Raw genomic sequence first — 17,992 nt, 5'->3', positions numbered from 1 at the left:
GCCAGAAGAAAATATTTTAAAAATATTTTAAAATTTGTATTTCAGCTAGACTTAATGGTAATCTCTTTCAAAATCAAAGAAAGCAACTATAAATAAAACTAGTATTTTTGAAAAATAATAATGTAATGGTTGAGGGGCTGCAGTTGTGGCTCAGTGGTGAAGCACTTGCCTAGCATGTGTGAGGGACTGAGTTTGATCCTCAGCACCACATAAAAATAAATAAAATAAAGGTATGTTGTCCATCTACAACCAAAAATGTTTTAAAAATATATAATGATTGAAACATGAAAAATGCAAACATGATCAAATGAACTGAATAGCATGTTTAAGTCAGATGAAGTTTAAATGTTGAGCTGAAAGATTAAGCTAAAGATTATTCCAGAATGCATGTGAAATACAAAATGTATGCCTGGCTAAGATCTCTGCCTTTTGAGTCTACAGAAGAGAATAGAGAGACATCAAAAGTTTAAAAGAAAAAAACCCCAGAAAATTACAGCAGTCAATTTTCATAATGTAACAGCAGAAAATCTAGAAATTGCAAATTTTACAACTTTGGGGGCAAAATCAATTTTGATTTGTGTTTAAAAAGATGTCTTTTGAGGTAGTTCAGGAAATACCACCACAAAGTATGGCACCTTGGCACTCTAAGGACACCAAACTGAGGGCACTTGGAAGCAGGGGCAGAGGCTTTCTTTGAACTTCTCTGGTCTGACTCAAAACTGGAGCTCCAAAAAAGAAACACAACTGTCCTGAATTGTACCAGGAATCCCATCAGCCAGAGAAGACCTCACGAGATGGCAGACGGGGGTTCACACTACACCCAGAAAGCCTTGCTGCATGTCTCACCTGTTCCCCAGAGAGCCCTTCCATCTTTCCCAAAGTGTCTGCTCTCCCCCTTGTGAAGAGAGCACCCAAGCTTCTGAATCTCACTGGGTTTTTGGATATTTACTTTTCATCCTTGTGACCTCTGGTGCATGTAACAGCTCTGTATGTCTTTTTCTCCTGTTGATCTGCCTGTTGTCAGTTTATTTCACAGACTCAATCATCCAACTGTCAGAGGTTCAAGTTTTCCCTCCCCTACACTTCCAAGAAGCCAATGGGAAACAAGTTGTTAAGTGGATCCGTAACCCAGTCACAGTGTCTCTTCATTGACTATAGTAATATACACATACCTTACTTCCATTCTGGAAGCTATTGATATACATAATAAGTGAGTAAAAAATGGGAACATGTGTTAGGTGTGTGTGCCCAGTTGGAGTTCAAGTTTGAGTGTCAGTCCATATTTGTACACTGTGTCACAAGGCGAGCTCCTAAGGCTTCCTAGCAGCAGATGTTTGGTAAGGGCCACCATGCTATGGATTCCCACATCCAATGGCATCAATGTTCTCCTGATTCCTACAAAGCACGTGCATCTTCTTCCAGGCCATTCTCATTTTCTCTCAATGCCAGCTGGATCCCTCTTGTCAAAAGCTCATCTTTATAATGGGGAGGTAGATACTGATACTGCTACAAGGCACTGATTTCACTTGGGGCTGCAGATGCCCCCCAGGTAAATAAAATCAGGATGGAAAGCTTTACACCTCAACCTTCATCTCACATCTGTCTCCTCCATTACCTTAAACTGTGGGTCAGATTCCTGCTTAGCTCTAAGTAGGCATGGCAGTCATTTCAGGAGTGTGCCTAAAACCTGTAGTGCATGGTTGATTAGCTCAAAGTTGACATAACCTATCCCCTCTCACTTCAAGACCAAGGACACCAAGAGTAACTAAGGCATTATCAGGGACAGTCAACTGCCACCTTTTACAATGTCCTGTTCCAGACCCTGAAATGGCTACTTAGAAGTCACTGCCCTAAACCACAGTCACCTTGGATTCCACCAACAGCAGAGCCTCAGAGACAGATCACCCCATGATAAGACCACCCCCTTCATTGAGAAAAACCACTCCATGATGGAGAGTGAGGCTGCCCTCCTAAAGAGGAGCGATCATTGCATGGGGAGGGACCAGACTGCTTTCTCAAGCAACTCCAGTTCCTGTGGAGCCACCTTGCCGAATCAGAACTGAGGGAATTATCACCCAGACCGGTTTGACCAAGTCTCCTTAATTGCATACCTCTTGCCTCCATTCCAGCTCTTCCTCTGTTTCAACCTAAACCTCATGTCAATGCCCCCAAAGATGGGGCTGCAAACCTTGGTCTCCTTTTCTCCCCAGAAATGGTCTGAGAAATGATCCTTTCCTGCTTTTCACCTACTTTTTCAATTTGGTATTTGGGGTCAGTGGCCAGACCTGAATAACTGGGACTCCCCAAGTCTTTGGCCTAGAACCCCAGCAATGGCTTCTGCAATATCACTCTAGACCGTTCCCTCAATCTTAGATTTGCAAGACACTAGCTCCTGGGTTTCTTCCTATTGGATGGCTATGCCTCAGTCTTTTCATAGGCTTCTCTTTCTTTACCTTTCCTTAATTCCTGGCACTGCCCAGAGTTCAACCTTCAGTCAGTTTCCTCCATCTAGAAACTCCCATAGCATCAATGAATACCTCTAGATATGGGACTCTTAAGTCTATTTAATTCTAAATATCCAACCATGATGAATGATAGCTAAAGAAACACTGTCCTATGGGGAACTGAGTTATAAATGTCTTTAATAATATTTTAATAATATTTATCTGTTAAAAGAAAACAGTTTTAGCTTTATATGTGACTTACACCAGAGCAGTAGAGCAGTACCCTTTTGCCCAGTTAAAAGTCTGATAGTCTCATCACCATAATTCTAACAGCTGGCAAAGAAGTTAATGAATGTCTTGCTGTTGCTATTTTACAAAAATCTCACACATATTGCTCTACTAACACATTGTTTTCTAACACTTATCAAAGTCCATGAATCTATTTTATATTCTACTTGATGATCTGTATTTTGTTCTTATTTTAGAAAGCTACCAAAAAAATAGATTGGGGATATTAATAGATTTAAAATCTGTGTTTGAAAAAAAAATCAAATAATTTTAACTTCAACCATCTGTTGTGTGGAATCTGTCAATCTCTGACTTAACAAACAAAAAGCAATATTTTAAAATGAAATTAAAACATAACTCAATAACAAACACCCCCAATCCTATGACTCCTGGCTGATATAACACAATCAGTGAATTACGGTAGTATTCCTAGGATCTGTGCCCACCTCTGAGTATTTACCAAATTAGTTTGAAACGATGTATCATTTCTTATATTTTGACAGTAATGGCTGCTTCTAATATATCTTTATCCCTCAGCACCTAGCACAGTAGTAGAAATACAATAAATAAGTTTCTGACAACTCACATGTCATAGAAACTTAATGTTTGTGGAATAAAAAATGACATGGAATGACACCAAGGACGAACAAAAGCAAAGCAACATGGTATATGTGACTATGCTCCCCCGTAACCACTCTGGGGCAACTACTTGCTTTCCTCAACCGAAAAATGAAATCATGATGGCAATGTCCATATCCTAGAACTAGCATGAAGTACAGAAAACAAGATTAGGTAGTATAAAACCAAATGAGGTAGCATTAACATAAACCAACAGTGTATAATTTTTCCCCTGGCAAAAATGATGATTAAAACCATCAACAATCATTTTCAATAATAAGTAATAAGAAACTTAGTAAAGTAATCAGCATAAGTTCTTTTAAAAACCCAAAGGAATAAATGCAAGGGAAAGGATCTTGGCTTTTTAGAACAAGCATAAAATACATGCCCATCATTTTTCCTACTACAAAGAACTACCCAGTGGATATATTTCCACAAATATCCTTTTAAGTCGACAGTTGAGCTTCCAAGAACATAAGTAGACACAACTCAAGGGCCAAACATAAAGAGGGAGCTGAACACAGAGTAGTGAATTAGCCCAGAAGCTTTAGTGTCCTGGGATAATTGACAGCACCAGAAATCCAAAGTCCTAGGTTTCACTACCACATAACCACTTGAGAATAAAGGTGCAATCTTGGGAACACAAAATGTGAAGCTTTGGAGATCCATATAAAGATGGGACTATCAGATACTACAATAAGTAAGAGAAAAAATATTTTACCTGCCACGATGACAAGAAACCAGTCTTGGAAATCTCTGGATGGAGAAAAAAATAAGCAAAATAAACATCACCACTAAGAGTCAACTATGCTTTAGGATATAAAATGAATCTCAACACATACATCAAGAATTAGTGCCTAATAGTTGATTTTGTGTGGCCAAAGGTATTCATATGGAAATAACATAAAGACAAAATTAAAAAAACAAATCACAAAATAAAAATATTCAAATAAGTAACTTATGAATTGAAGAAGAAATTGGAATGACAACCAAAATATATCTTTTTTTCATGAAAGGTGAATTTACTTGTATATCTCTTAAAAATTAATATGTTATTTGTGGCCTCATTTGGCTTATTGTAACACACTGGAACATAGGATCCCCAGAATGACCTCATGAGAATATATTGCAGTCTATTACCTTGATATTTTCCTTTTAATTTAGAACATTTCTAAAAATGACATTGCTGGAGGTGAAAATAAGGGATCATATTTAAAACACAATATAAAAATGTAATTATTCTACCTTTGTGAAATGCCTGGTACATGGTAGGTCTTCAGCAATGGTTAGGCATTTTCATTAAATGTGATGAGATGTCATCACGGCAATGAGTCAACATGACCCTCAGTAACCTTTTTGTCCTTTCTGTCCTTTCATCAAGAATGATACCTTGAAACTAGTACTTTCCACAGCAAGCCATAAACTGCCTGTAATTTTACACTTAAAAATAACTACATCCTTCAAACACAGGAAAGAAAGATGTGGCAACAGACCAGACAAACAAGGGAACGTCTCCTGGAACCCTGTGCAGGCTTGGCCATCCACGACTCCTCCCAGGAATGAAGAGAACAACCATGCAGATGGTTCCTCCTGACCCTAAGTGGCCTTTCTGCTATGATGGACACCAGTATGTGGGCCTTGTAAATCAAAATAGAGCTGCTGTGTGGTCCACCAGTTCTACGTGGAGGTATCCCAAAGAACTGAAAAACCCGGATAGAGATGGGGACACCCACGTTCATGGAAGCAAACCATAAGCCAATCAAGGGACAAATGGAATAAGCAGAATGTGGGGCACACATACAAGAGAACACTACCCAGGCTTAAAGAGGAAGGGAATGTTAAGAGCCACAGACAAGTCAAGATGGCGCCTGGCACTTTGCCAAGAGGAGTGGTTAAGATGATAGAGATTCCTTAATGACTGACTGCTGTGTCTAGATGATGTCAATTAAGTTAAGCTGTATGTAATCATTAAGATGATGAGGATTCCTTATTGGTTGACTGCTGTATCTAGTTTGTGTTAATTAAGATAAGCTGTGTGTAATTAGTTAAGTTTATATACCTCTGCTGTCCTGCAATAAAGTGGCTCCCGCTCCCGCTGTATCAATCTTCACAAGTTGCTTGTCACTTGTCCACCCCCCTCCCCACGCCCCGGTTATTTTGCCCAGCCAGCAGGGCTGCGGCAAGGGAATTCTTTCCATCAACATGGAAGAAAGATCTGTGGAGTAGATCCAGGGGACTGAGGGGGCAGGAGGAAGGAAAGGGTAAGGGAAGAACAGTGGAATAAATCTGACCTCAATTTCCTATGTACATGTGTGAATTTCCCACAATGAATCTCACCACCATGTATATCCATGAGATACTAATAAAAAAAAAACCCTCTAAGTAAAGAGCAGAAAGATCAATGGAGTAGATAGAAAGGAACAGGGTTGGGGGAAGGGAAGGGCAGGGGCAGTACTGGGAACTTAAGACTGAATTAGAGCAAATTATATTCCATGCTTTTATAATCATGTCAAAATGAATCCTAATGTTTTATATATATATAACTGAAAGTGAGAGAGACAGAGAGAGAGAGAGAGAGAGAGAGAGAGAGAGAGAGAGAGAGAGAGAGACCTGTGATACATGTTTTGATACAGATAAATGGAACATCATGTTAAGTGCAAAAAACAGTCACTAAAGAACAACTACTATGTGGTTCCACTTCTATGAACAGTCAAAATCACAGACAAAACGAACAGTAGCCAGGAGCTAGGGCTGAGGAAGGAGTTATTATTTGCAAGATGAGAAGAGTTCTGGGGATGGGCAGTGGGGATGGCTACACAAGGAGAATGCACTTTAGTGCCACTAAACTGTACTTAAAATTTGTGTTTAAAAGATTAAATCTTACCTTGTGTATACTTTGCCAAATTAAAATAGATAAATAAATTGCAATTTTCCCAGCCTCCTCTGGTGCCAACTAATTTTTGCTCTAAGCTGACAGGAAGATGAGGCTACATTTAACTTTGCTAGAACTATTTCTCTTCCTCCCACATTGGAGTTCTCTTCACTATCTAAAGTGAACACACCTTTCATGTATACATAATGATTAATTTAACCTGTGTTAAACATGCACTTACTTTCCAAAATGAAGGAAGGCTGACAAGAAACCCCGTCAGGAACAAAGCACAAGTATCCTTCCCTAAATACAACTTCAGCATAGGCCACTGCCCAGCAATGACAAGTCACCATTCCCAGGCTGGGAGTGCCTGCTCCATGAACACAGGCATGCCTCATCCCACCAGGACCAGGGCCTTCCCTGCAGGGAAGCACTGCCATTGATGGTACCCTGACCACTTAGATGGGAATTGTGTCACTCACATTTTAAGTGAGCTTGTGGTTTTCATGAGAAGAGAAAGAAAGGACATTTTCATTAGTATGATTTTCCTAATCCTGATTCATACTTTTGAATTTAACTTGAAAACCTGCTCAGAATTATGCAGAGGCTACTTTAACACCTCCAACTAATACATTCTGGCTACTACTCTCATTTTCAGCTGCTCCACATTAAGCAAAGCTAGAAGCCACCGGGCTGTGCATTGACAGAGATGAGAAACGGACTCCAGGGAAGCCGCACACAGAACAGACTACAGTGACTCTGTTTAACATGCACTCATTTTCCAAAAGCAATCATCCTTAAAAAGGCTCTATCCCTCTCTATACATCCACCAAGGAAAGAGCCTCTAGTTCCAAAAAAAACAAGAGCACTCAGCTTCCTGGAGAAAATAACTATATGTTACCAATTTTTATTTTCTCCACAGCATGTAGTCATCACCCATTAATTGAAGGGCTCAGACATTTATTGAGTTCTTAGTATATTCCAGACACTCTTTTAGACACTTGGGATTCAACACCCTATTTGCCTGGAAATTGCATTCTGATCCTGGACATGCCCTGTGCTCAATATAACCAGATTTATGGAAAGGAGAAAACTGAAACGGCCACCTGTGCTTCTCCATGATCCAGGCCTCGTGCCAAGAGGAGCTCTGTAGCTAGGAGGGACTTCCCGGAACCATTGCATTTCCTTACACACCCCACAGCACTCAGTGCTCACCCTAAGAGCTCCTTAAACATGATGCTAGGAAACTAAAGGCCATCTAAGAGCTCCTATAAACAGAACTGCTCAGACATCAGGCCCAGGAACATGGCCCCTCAGGGCACCACTGTATGCTGCTGTTTAGAGAGAGAAATACTGCACCTTTGCTTTGATGCAGGCCCTTGTCTATCTCAAATAACTCAATCCCATACTGCTTTGCTTTTCTTTCTTTATTGATGCATAATAATGGAAGATAAAGATTTTTTTTTCAGGACCTCATACATGCTGGGCAAGCACTCTACCACTAAGCCACATCCCCAGCCCTTAGCTCCACACTTTTGAGGTGACCTTCTGTCTGTCTTTCTGACCAGAAATCCTTTCCTGACGACCCCATCTCAGTTCTTCACTAAATCCCACTTAGGTGTATTACCTATATTTCTTGATATTTTGTCTGCTAAGTTTCCTCCATGGGCTTCTTGGGAGAAAAATACTTAAGAAAAATATTCTCTCTGAGGTTTAAATTCATAAAATAGAGATTATGAATTGCTGAAGAGCCATTTCCAGAATTACACTGTCACTCTACCATTAAAATCAATTTGTGCTTATTTCAAAAACATGGTAACATCACCTCTGTTTGTAAAGGCTTATTAGAAATGTATTTCCATGAGTGACAGCTTCCAGTTGAGATGGAGCCTTTGAGGAAGATCTGAATTTGACTGAGGATTTTCAGCACAAGTGGGTTTTTCACAGGTAGAAAGTACTGGAGAAAGCATGCTTGGGTGAGGCAGTCAACTGCATAAATATTTTACGGATCTGCCTGCTGTTTACTGAAGGCAGCATGCAAGAGTGTCAGCACAGTTCAAAAGTGAAAATAGACCAGGATCCTCACTTCAACCAAGATAACAATTCTGTAAGATCTCTTGCCAGGAGAAAAATTATTTTATTTTCTGCCAAGAGAAAAGTGATTTATTTTCTCCTTCTTTTATTTTCTTTCTTCTCTATTATAGAATATTTTAAAATTATTTTTTAAAGTAATGTTCAAATAGCTTTTGCAATCTGAGGTATCAAGGAGAAAGATGAATCAGCATCCAACAGAGAGCACCAACTTCCTAATGGACTAACGACTTATAAGGTTTTTCCCCTGTTCAGAAGCAGAGACATTCCATCTTTACACCAAAGCACATGTCAAAGTCACCTTTTAATTCCCAGCTTGAAACTTGCCTCCTTTGCAAATTATTTTGTACTATTTCAAAATCAGTTTTGTCACCTCTGTGCCCCCAAATCACTTTCAATCTTTTTCCCACAATTATCACACTGATCATAAAAGGTTTTGTGTCCATTTTTTTCCACTAGATTTGAATGACTAAGCTATGAACTTTTATAGGATTAGGGGTTTAACTTTTTCTTATGTTATGCCTAATATAGTGTCAGCCATACAACAACTACTTAATAAGCATGGGATGAGTGAATGACAGATATGATACTGGAAAACTACAGCGGACACAGCTGAGCAGGGAGGGCAGGTGCCTGGCACCCCCTCTACTGCCCCCACCATCTTCTCATTAATGAAGAAGCAGGGTCTCTCCTGCTGGCTCAGCATCCTGTACACATTAGAGTACTGATTTCTTGTACCATATACATATTTTGTGGATGTTCTCTAGGATTGAAAAGAAATATAAAGAAATTTCACATTTTACCTGTTTTTCACCCAAGTGAATACCATAGAGTCATTGTTAGTGATAAGATCACCTGTAACTTTCGGTTTATTTACTTAGTTTGTGGCACTGGGGATAGTGGCCCACATCCTGCGAAGGCTACTGAACCAGGGTCACTTGGGTGAATTGGGCTGGCATTGAAAAATACCTTTTTCAGGGTGTTTAGGACGACTCCTCTGCCTCAGCTGTAAGCTCCCACAAGGGGGGCAAGAGAAAAATAAGGGAGGCAGGAAAGAGAGCGAGCACGTCCAGAACCCTGGTTTCTGTTGAGGAGAGCCGTTTGATAGAACATTCCATCCAAAAAAGGTGAAGGGCAGTATTACAGGGGGGCAGCCCACTCCATTGGGTGATGCCAGCTCCCAGAGCCTGACTCCCTTGCAAAGCGGAGATGAGGTTCACCTGCTTTTCTGTGCAGAGGAAGCCAGTTCCATACCTCCATCACTCAAGGCTGAGGGTGCTCAGCTCCTTTGTGGCAGCTCCTGACAGGGGATGAAGCTTGGGGTCCCGTGAATGCTTGGCAAGTGCTACATCCCCCAACCTCGCTCGTCATTTTGACGTTATTCCTTTGATATTGTGGGATTATGAAAATAAATAATAGTAATGTTCAAAACAAGATTTTTTAGTTGATAAAACAAGGCCAATCATGAAACCAAAGATTTTGCATTCAAATTGTACAATGTCACAGTGAAACTGGAAGTTATCAATATTCTGAGCTCGTGGTTTTTAAGAGCGTCCGTTGTCCTCCTGGCTGGGCTCCGTGGAGGGGACTCTGCAGCGTCACCTGTCAGCAATGGTCATGCCTGCACACAGCTATTTTGTCTAACACCAGGCACACCTTGCAGAATAAGCTCCCCGCAAGGGGCCAGCTCAGAGGCTGCCGTTGCTGTAACGACCACCGAAGGTGAGAAGAACGGTAGGAGCATGGAACCCATCAAATCTAAGAAGACCCACTGGCCCATGAGGACATCCAGGGAAGCCAGGACTGTCCCATCTCTTTACTGTTCCCGAGGCTATTAAGTCTGTGCCTCACTCTGAAGATTGGCAATGAAGGGAAGGAGGTAAGCAGGTTCCCAGGAAGCACTTTATTTCTGGAGAGCCAAATGCCCCTATTGACAGAAAAATTCTTTCAGAGGAATTCTAGTTAATAAATCCATGGGAAATTACTCTATTGCTTGAAATCCCTAATGAAATTATTGACGAAGGCAAGAACTGATGTTAAAACCATGATGTGACTGGTTGGTGGGAAATGAGCACAGAGCCTGATTCCCAGAGAAGGCAAGAAGCAAAAGACAAAAAGAGAAACAGACAGGATTCAGCTACTCATTGTACGGATAACGCTAATGATTAGCCAGGGAAGTCGATTCTATTAGCAGTGATTGAGATGAGAAGCTGCCAATCTTAACAAGGTACTTAGATTTTAATAATTAATTCTGTATCTCTTCTTATAAATTAACATGAGGTACTCGTGATTAGGATCCAAGGAAAATCTTCCCTGTATAGTTCTCCTTCTGGAGCCATAATCTGTACTTATTCCTATGAAAACCTAAAAGTAAAACCTGGTTTTTAATCTTCACTTTGGTAACTGTTGGGAACCCAGAAATGGAAGACCCTAGAAGATATTTTTCAAGACCACAGAAGTGATGGTGTTTTTTGTCAATCATGTGTGGCCAAGCATGTACCTAGCCAGCAAAGACTACTTTTTACTGTTGAATGGTGTCTGCACAATAATGACTTAGAATAAATGGCATCTTCCCCGTAGAGTCTCTGTGTACAAAATATAGTGAGACTAAGAAAAAAAAAAAAAACTGAACTTTACACAGAACTCTCAGGGGATAAGGATTAAAAAAAAAAAAATCAGGAAAAATAGCTCCCTGTAGGAAGTCTGTCCCTCAATGTCACTTTCTTGTTGCAGATGCTATTTCTAGGGCCTGGAGGTGATGCTTTGTGTTCTAAGCCCTGTCCACCTGCCTGATACACAAGGTGGATCAGTGCATGAAACAGATTATGAGTAAGGGCAGACCCCAACAAGAGGAGAAAATGCAAACTAATACTTTTAAAAATATTAACCTGATTACAAAATGTTTTATAAGTTGATCTCCAGAGAATTAGAAGCATTTAATGTTAAGAAATGCTTTAAAATAACTTTAAAATCACCATGTATAGAATTATCTCTCTCATGCCTTAATGAATATATTATTAGTCTAACATTTACATTTTACTTCATATTGCCTAACCACACTTAATGCCATGCTGTCACGGTATTATTGGTGACATTATCTCATCATGTCAGAGTTTTCAGCAAATTTTCCCTGTGGTAATATCATTGAATTGCTTAGCTATAAGATTTTCTTATCATTATTCTTTAGTTAAGCTAATTTGAGTTAGTTGATTAGATGTATCCTTAGGATAAAGAGGGAGTGATTTTATGTCATGCAATTTCAATTAGCTGCCCATTCTTCACAAATGGTAATTAGCAACTATATCATTGGGAAAAATCTCAAGTTCTAGTACATGATTTCATAGGTAGGTGACCTGGGGAATGTCCAGGCTGTCCAAGTGCTGCTCAAGTGAGTTATAAATAGGCCAAGAAGGGGCAGTGGATCTGTGTTTCTCTAGAGAGAACCAGGGCAGGGCACTCTCTGCTCTCGGCTTAAACAGCACCCAAAAGGTCATGCCAGGTGTAAAGAGCAAATGGCAGACCACAGGCTAGTGGAAGGTCTGCTCCCAGAAATGGACAGAGGGACACCCAAGTCCTGCTGTCCCAAGCATCTCCATACCCAATGTGCACTCTGCTTGGCTTTCTGATCTTTCTATTTTCTCCATGTACCTCTGCTTGGTTTTCTCTAAGGAATGTAATTCCCTTCTCTGTTCTAGGTCCTCAATCTACTTATTTTTTATGAAAGTTACATAATTACATAGCTTTTTTTTAAAGCAAACCAGAAAAGCTCCTAATGTAGAACAATGTTCCTCGTGTGGCCTCTCCTTGCTCCTGGGCCCTGTGGAACCACTTCTACCCGCCTGACTTGGGGATCATTCCCAGCTCTAACTCAGGGTCATCAGCACAGAACCTACAGAAAACAGGCAGGCCATATAAATTTTGGAGTGGCCTGTGCAAAAGCCACTGCTTCCTTCAGAGAGTAGTTAGAAGACATTACGTAGCGTTATATACTTGTCTTTCAAATTTTAAAAAATATTCTAAAATTGTCACATGCACAACAGATCTGGCCCATAGACAGTCAGTGTCATGGTGTGGGTATGAGATGTATCCCAAAAGCTAATGTTTTAAGACAATGCAAGAAACTTTAAAGGTGAAATGACTGGGTTATGAGAACCTCAACCTAACCAGTCCATTAATCCACTGATATGGAATAACTGGAAACTCTAAGCAGGTAAGGTGTGACTGGGAAGATAAGTCACTGGGTGGGAGCCTTTGGGGTTTATATTTTGTCCCTGGTGAGAAGAGCTTACTCTCTCTGCTTCCTGTTGCCATATTCTAATCTGCTTCCCTTCCTCTATTACTTTCCGCCATGATGTTCTGCCTGACTTCAGGCCCAAAGCTCTGGAGTCAGCCGTCTATGGACCTCTGCAACCAAGAACCGAAATAAACCTTTCCCCTTCCACATTGTTCTCATCAGGTCTTTTGGTCACAGTATTGAAAAAAGCTGACTAAGTCAGTCAGTTTGTAACCCTTGACTGAAGTGATGTGCCACTATTATAAAACCTGTGCTGTAAGATATCAACTCTCCACTATGAAGAACTCTAGATTTTCTGATTCCACTAACACATCCCATTAACATGCCTCTCTCCAGATTGAGACTATTAATATTTTCTATATTTATTAAGCTTCTATTTCTTGGACATCAACTTTATACCAGTGCCCTGTCACTCTTCATTAGGATACAGTTCCCACTCATCTCCACCTGGCCTCCACCCTAGCATTTCTGTCATTCAAATTTTAATCTGCATGTTGAGATTAACTTTACTCTTTTACACACATCTTATCGATTCTGTTGCCCTCATAATTATTGCCATTGTATTTTCACATGTATAATTTCCCTTATGATGATTATGAAAATAACATACCAAGTACTATACTATACTAGGATTATAACCCTCTCACCTATTCCAAAAGAATAAATCTTGTATTCCTGGAAGGAAAGCAAGTGCAATGTACAGAACAAAAAGATGATACTTGTAACTGCCTGTCTACACCTTATTGCCACGTTTCAGTTTGCTTTCTATGAGGACAAGCATTTTTTCTCATGCTCATTTTTCCCTTCAAGTTTCTAATCACCTTTCTTTTTTCTCATTACAGAAGACACATACATTTTCTCTCTATGCCACAAATGTGATTCAGACCCTTGGTACTCTATTGCTTGGAATAAATCTTTTTCTTCAGACTTGTGCCCAATGGCTTCTTCTCGGAAGTTAGACCATTTCTTTCTAGGCCTGAAGCATTTGATCTCCTATTGTGCCTTGAAATGTCAACTGTATTCAACCAATTACTTCTAGTAGTTGTCAATTATAAATTGAGAATAATATATTACTTTATAGGGTATGAATTTATAATAAATTGAAACAAATTGATAAATCCACAAATATCAATTATTAGGTGACTCCTTTAGAAAGGATATATATGAGGTGTTTTAGTCAGTTTTTTTGTGTGCTGTGACCAAAGAACCTGACAAGGAGGAGGGAAAGTTTATTTGACGGTTCTGGTTTCAGAGGTCTCAGTCCACAGATGGCCAATTCCAGAGCTCCAGTCCTAAGGTGAGCCAGCATATCATGGTGGAAGGGAGTAGAGGCAGATAGCAGCTCAGGACATGGCAACAGGATTTAGAGATATCTCTGCTTGCCAGGGACAAATATATACACTCCAAAGGCAAGCCCCCAGTGACCTGCCTCCCCGAGCCACATCCTACCTGCCTATTGATCCATAACAGTGCATAGATGCCTTGATTAGGTTAAAGGTCTTGTAACCCAAACATTTCACCTCTAACCTTTCTTGCATTGTCTCACATGTGAGCTTTTGGGGGACATATCTAAACCATAACAAAAGGTAAGTTACCTAAATCTTTGTACTTGCTTTTTGTGTTTACATTTAGTGATAATTTCCCCGCACTATAAAATTGTAGGTCCTAAAGAAAGTTTCCAGAGAATTTTTGGAAATTTTTTTAGATGGCATTTTTTAAAATATTATCTTTGGTAAGCAAAGTTATGGGAGTCCACTGATTCAGACCAGAGCTTCTGCACTAGACCCGAGAGGGTCAGACCAAACCAGAATGCAGTTACCTGTGCAGGGGACTATGTAATCACACTGAACTCTGAAATAGGCCAGTTTTTTAATAAAACCAGAGATTCCAGTCAATCTGAGTCAGGGTAGGGAAGGAAGACCGGTAGGTATTTTAACCATATTAGAAAAGTAACTTTGACATGTCCAGTGGCTTTTGGTTCTACTCCCGTTTTCCTCAGCCCCCAGCTGTCCATAAACTCAATCTCCCCTGCTAAGCTCATCAAAAAGCTCTATTTTGTAGAAGCGGGTGTGTGTGATTCTAGAATAGAAAAAAGAAGCCCATTAGGTCCTGAAACCGAATTGGTTATAATTTTGCCTTTAGACATCTTCTAGCCATCTAGCACAACTCCAACTGTTGTTCTTTTGTTCCTTACATTTCCCAGACTAGGAGTTTAAACAAACTATTTGCTTTGCTCTTCTAAAATTTTATTCAATCTTTTAATATGAAGATTTTTTAAAAAATATCTTAGCTCTGGGAAAATGCCATCTAGTCTTTCTTTGATAAGTTTCTGTTTTGATTTTCTAGAATTGTTATTCGTATATTTGATCTGTAAATTTAGCGCTGTCTTCTTTCTCTCACCCAAATGCTCTTCCAATGTTTCTGCTGTTCCTACTTCCATCTTTGGATGATACATTTCCAAAAGATCTTTTCTTATTCTCTGGTCTTTCATAGACTTCATCAACTTACAATCTTTCCGAAGACAGCAATTTTCCTCTTTTGAATAGCTGTGTGTTCCTTGGATTTGGGTCGCTTCCTGGTCACTTCTCTCTTGGCCCTTCTCTTTCACACAGATGTTTTTCTTCCTGTGTCCACCATAGTTTATTCTCCATGTGTACCTGAGGGTTGGGAGCTGGGTGTGTTTCTCTGGGTATCCAGAGCTGTATCCTGTGTAGTCGCTTCCCCTTCAGGTTTCTTCCTGAACAGGAAACCAGTGCCCTGGTGAAGGGCTTCGGTGGGGGCTGCAGGTGTCGGGCACCTGCTCTGTCCGTCCAGCAGGAGAGTTCACAGTTCCCCCTGCAGCCTCTTCTTTCCTTCTACTCCCATCCTACATGTGCTTGGCTGCTGCTTCTTTGCTGTTTTTATCCAACAAGCTTCTATCCCCCTGCCTCCCTTATAACCTGCTCTTTGGACTTCTCACCGCATGGGGTTGATTTGTTTTTTTAAAGTAATCTCACCAGCTGCTGGAGGAAGAGAAGAGACCGACTTGTTTTCACTCTGCCATTTTGAACCCCAAAAACCTTTTTCCTCCTTTAGCTGCCAAGTGTTCTTTTCTTTCCTTCTCTCTGGTTTCCATCTTTTCTTCTTAGCTTCACCTGTCCTATTTTACTTCAACTTCATGTAAAACCCTTTACAACACCTCTTTGAGTATCTCCACAGAAAGGGGGATTAAAAGGGAGGAAATGTAAATAAAATTAATCAAGTTTTGGCATAGGCCCAAGGCATTTGTATCACTGAAATTATTTTCTGGCAAGAAGTGTACCTCCAGTGAAAATAAGTGGTCACAGGCAGAGGGGATGGATGAGGGGAAGGGCCGGATACAGCAGTGCCACCTGTAACTGCAGAGGCTCAGAAGGCTGAGGCAGGAGGATCACAAGTTCAAAGTTAGCCACAGCAACTTAGTGAGGCCTGAATCAAAATAGAAATAAAAATGGCTAGAAATGTGGCTCAGTGGTTAAGATTCCCTGGGTTCAGTTCCTGGTGCTAATAAATAAAAAATTAAAAGGAAGTCTATGGGGTGATTTTTCCCCCAAATTCCCTCCTATCATATTGTTCCTGCTGTTGCAAAAAGACACTCTCTAGAACCACATGCAGCATCTTCCATGATAGGGAAATGCTGACCTAGTACATTCTTCATGGTGACCTCTTAACGCAAAGCCTGCAGAGGAAGCTCATCAGTTTGAAAGAGGTGATGACCCGCTTCCTCAGCTTCCAGAGTGTTCAGGTGATGGGGAGGGTGCAGACACTCTGCAGGCACATGGCCACTGAGCCAGAGCCTGCTTACACTAAATGAAGAAGTGATGCCCTCCCACGCCAGCCTGGCATCCAAGGTCTTCAGCTCTATCCTAATGCTGGACAGACCCACACCTGCACGGTTACAGGGAGAGGAAGCCTTGCTGTCCTGCCCACCTCAAGCATGACATAATCAGAACAGACAGGGGCATTTGACTATCACCCTTCTTCCCTGTCTGGTACCTTTCTCTACGTTAATATAACTGTCCAGCAACCAAAGCTTTTTTGATATATGTTCTTTGAAGAAAGCAGATCAACTATCAGAACAATATTTAGGACCAACAGTCAGGATAAATGAGTTATCATTTTTTGGTAAAATACAATCCAATGGTAAATATACATGGAAAATATATATGAAGTTTCCATGAAATTCTTAGGAGTAAATAAAGCAAATTTCTACATCTCAGTAAATGTAACTGATATCCCATGTCACCAGCACTGACTCAAGGTCACCACGCTCCTTAAACTCTGCCAATTAGGTGGCTCATTTCACACCGTCATAGATTCATCATAATTTGCATTTAATTCCCTCTCCCCACTAACCCTTTTAATAGGTCCAAGCACCCCTGTGTGGTTTCCATTCCATAGTTAGTATTCTCTGTGTCTCACGAAGAACAAACCAGAAGAAGTCCTCACAGGCTTTGTTCTCTTCCATTTTGCTGCTTGCTAACATGCCGTGGGTTGAGAACATGTAATCTTTTTTTTTTTTTTTTTGGTCAGTATAGTGGTATGCTATTCAGAATACTTACTAAGATTTTAACACACTACATTAAGGATTGATTACTTTATTGTTGTGTGTGTGTGTGTGTTTTTAAATTATTATTCTGCTATCCATCAAAAAGGAAATTGTTAACAGAAGCAGCGTAAATGGTGCCTCTGGTCACTGTGCCACAGGCGGTGTCAGCTCATTTACTGTTGCCACCAATGATTCCACAGAGGGAGTGACTCTGAAGGAGGTTTATTTTGGGCCCACATTCTGGAGGGAATGCACCCAAGGAAGGTCTTCTTGGTAACACAGCCCAGAGGCAGCAAAGGGTCTGGGAAACAGTCCTGGGGGGCTCCACTCCAATGACCTTATCTAACCCTACTTACCCCCCAAAAGCCCCTCCTTTAAATGCTACTCAGACTAAGTTCCCATCCTCCTAGACCCTCACAAAGGAATTGAATGTTAACATGGGAGGTGCAGGGGGACACTCAAACACCTTGTCCAAACCCCAGGACAGAAGTAAAAGAAACCTTCGTAGAGAGCGAGGGATGAGGAGCCAGACTCCAGCCATGAAGAACAGTGAGCAAGTGTGGAGAGGTCAGGAAAGGTTCCAGGAGCAAACGTGGAATCACACAAGCTATTATTTGGATGGGACAGAGAAGAAGAACTGGATTAAAAGGTTCCAGTTTTTCCATAGATTCCCAAGCCATAGTCCTGAATAACAGGAGCATTTTAAAGATGTCCACGTGTGGAATTTGTTGTTGTTACTCATATTTGTTGTCAAAACAAAAGGGCTGGGCAAAAGGTTTTCTGGTTAAAGGAAAGAGCTGAATCAGACAAGCCTCCCT

The 17,992-nt window shown here is 40.6% G+C and overlaps 1 long non-coding RNA gene across 1 annotated transcript in view; it reads right to left on the bottom strand.

The window, feature by feature from the left end:
- Positions 1-17,992, bottom strand: part of LOC120887616 (uncharacterized) — a 297,980-nt gene that overhangs the window by 266,078 nt on the left and 13,910 nt on the right. The window contains exon 2 of the long non-coding RNA XR_013426640.1: positions 4,072-4,106. This is a non-coding gene — a long non-coding RNA (uncharacterized LOC120887616). The remainder of the gene's footprint in view (positions 1-4,071; positions 4,107-17,992) is intronic.

Source organism: Ictidomys tridecemlineatus, chromosome 10 (genome assembly GCF_052094955.1).
Source record: "Ictidomys tridecemlineatus isolate mIctTri1 chromosome 10, mIctTri1.hap1, whole genome shotgun sequence".
NCBI classification, from domain to species: Eukaryota; Metazoa; Chordata; class Mammalia; order Rodentia; family Sciuridae; genus Ictidomys; species Ictidomys tridecemlineatus.
This window is presented reverse-complemented; position numbering and strand designations above follow the sequence as displayed.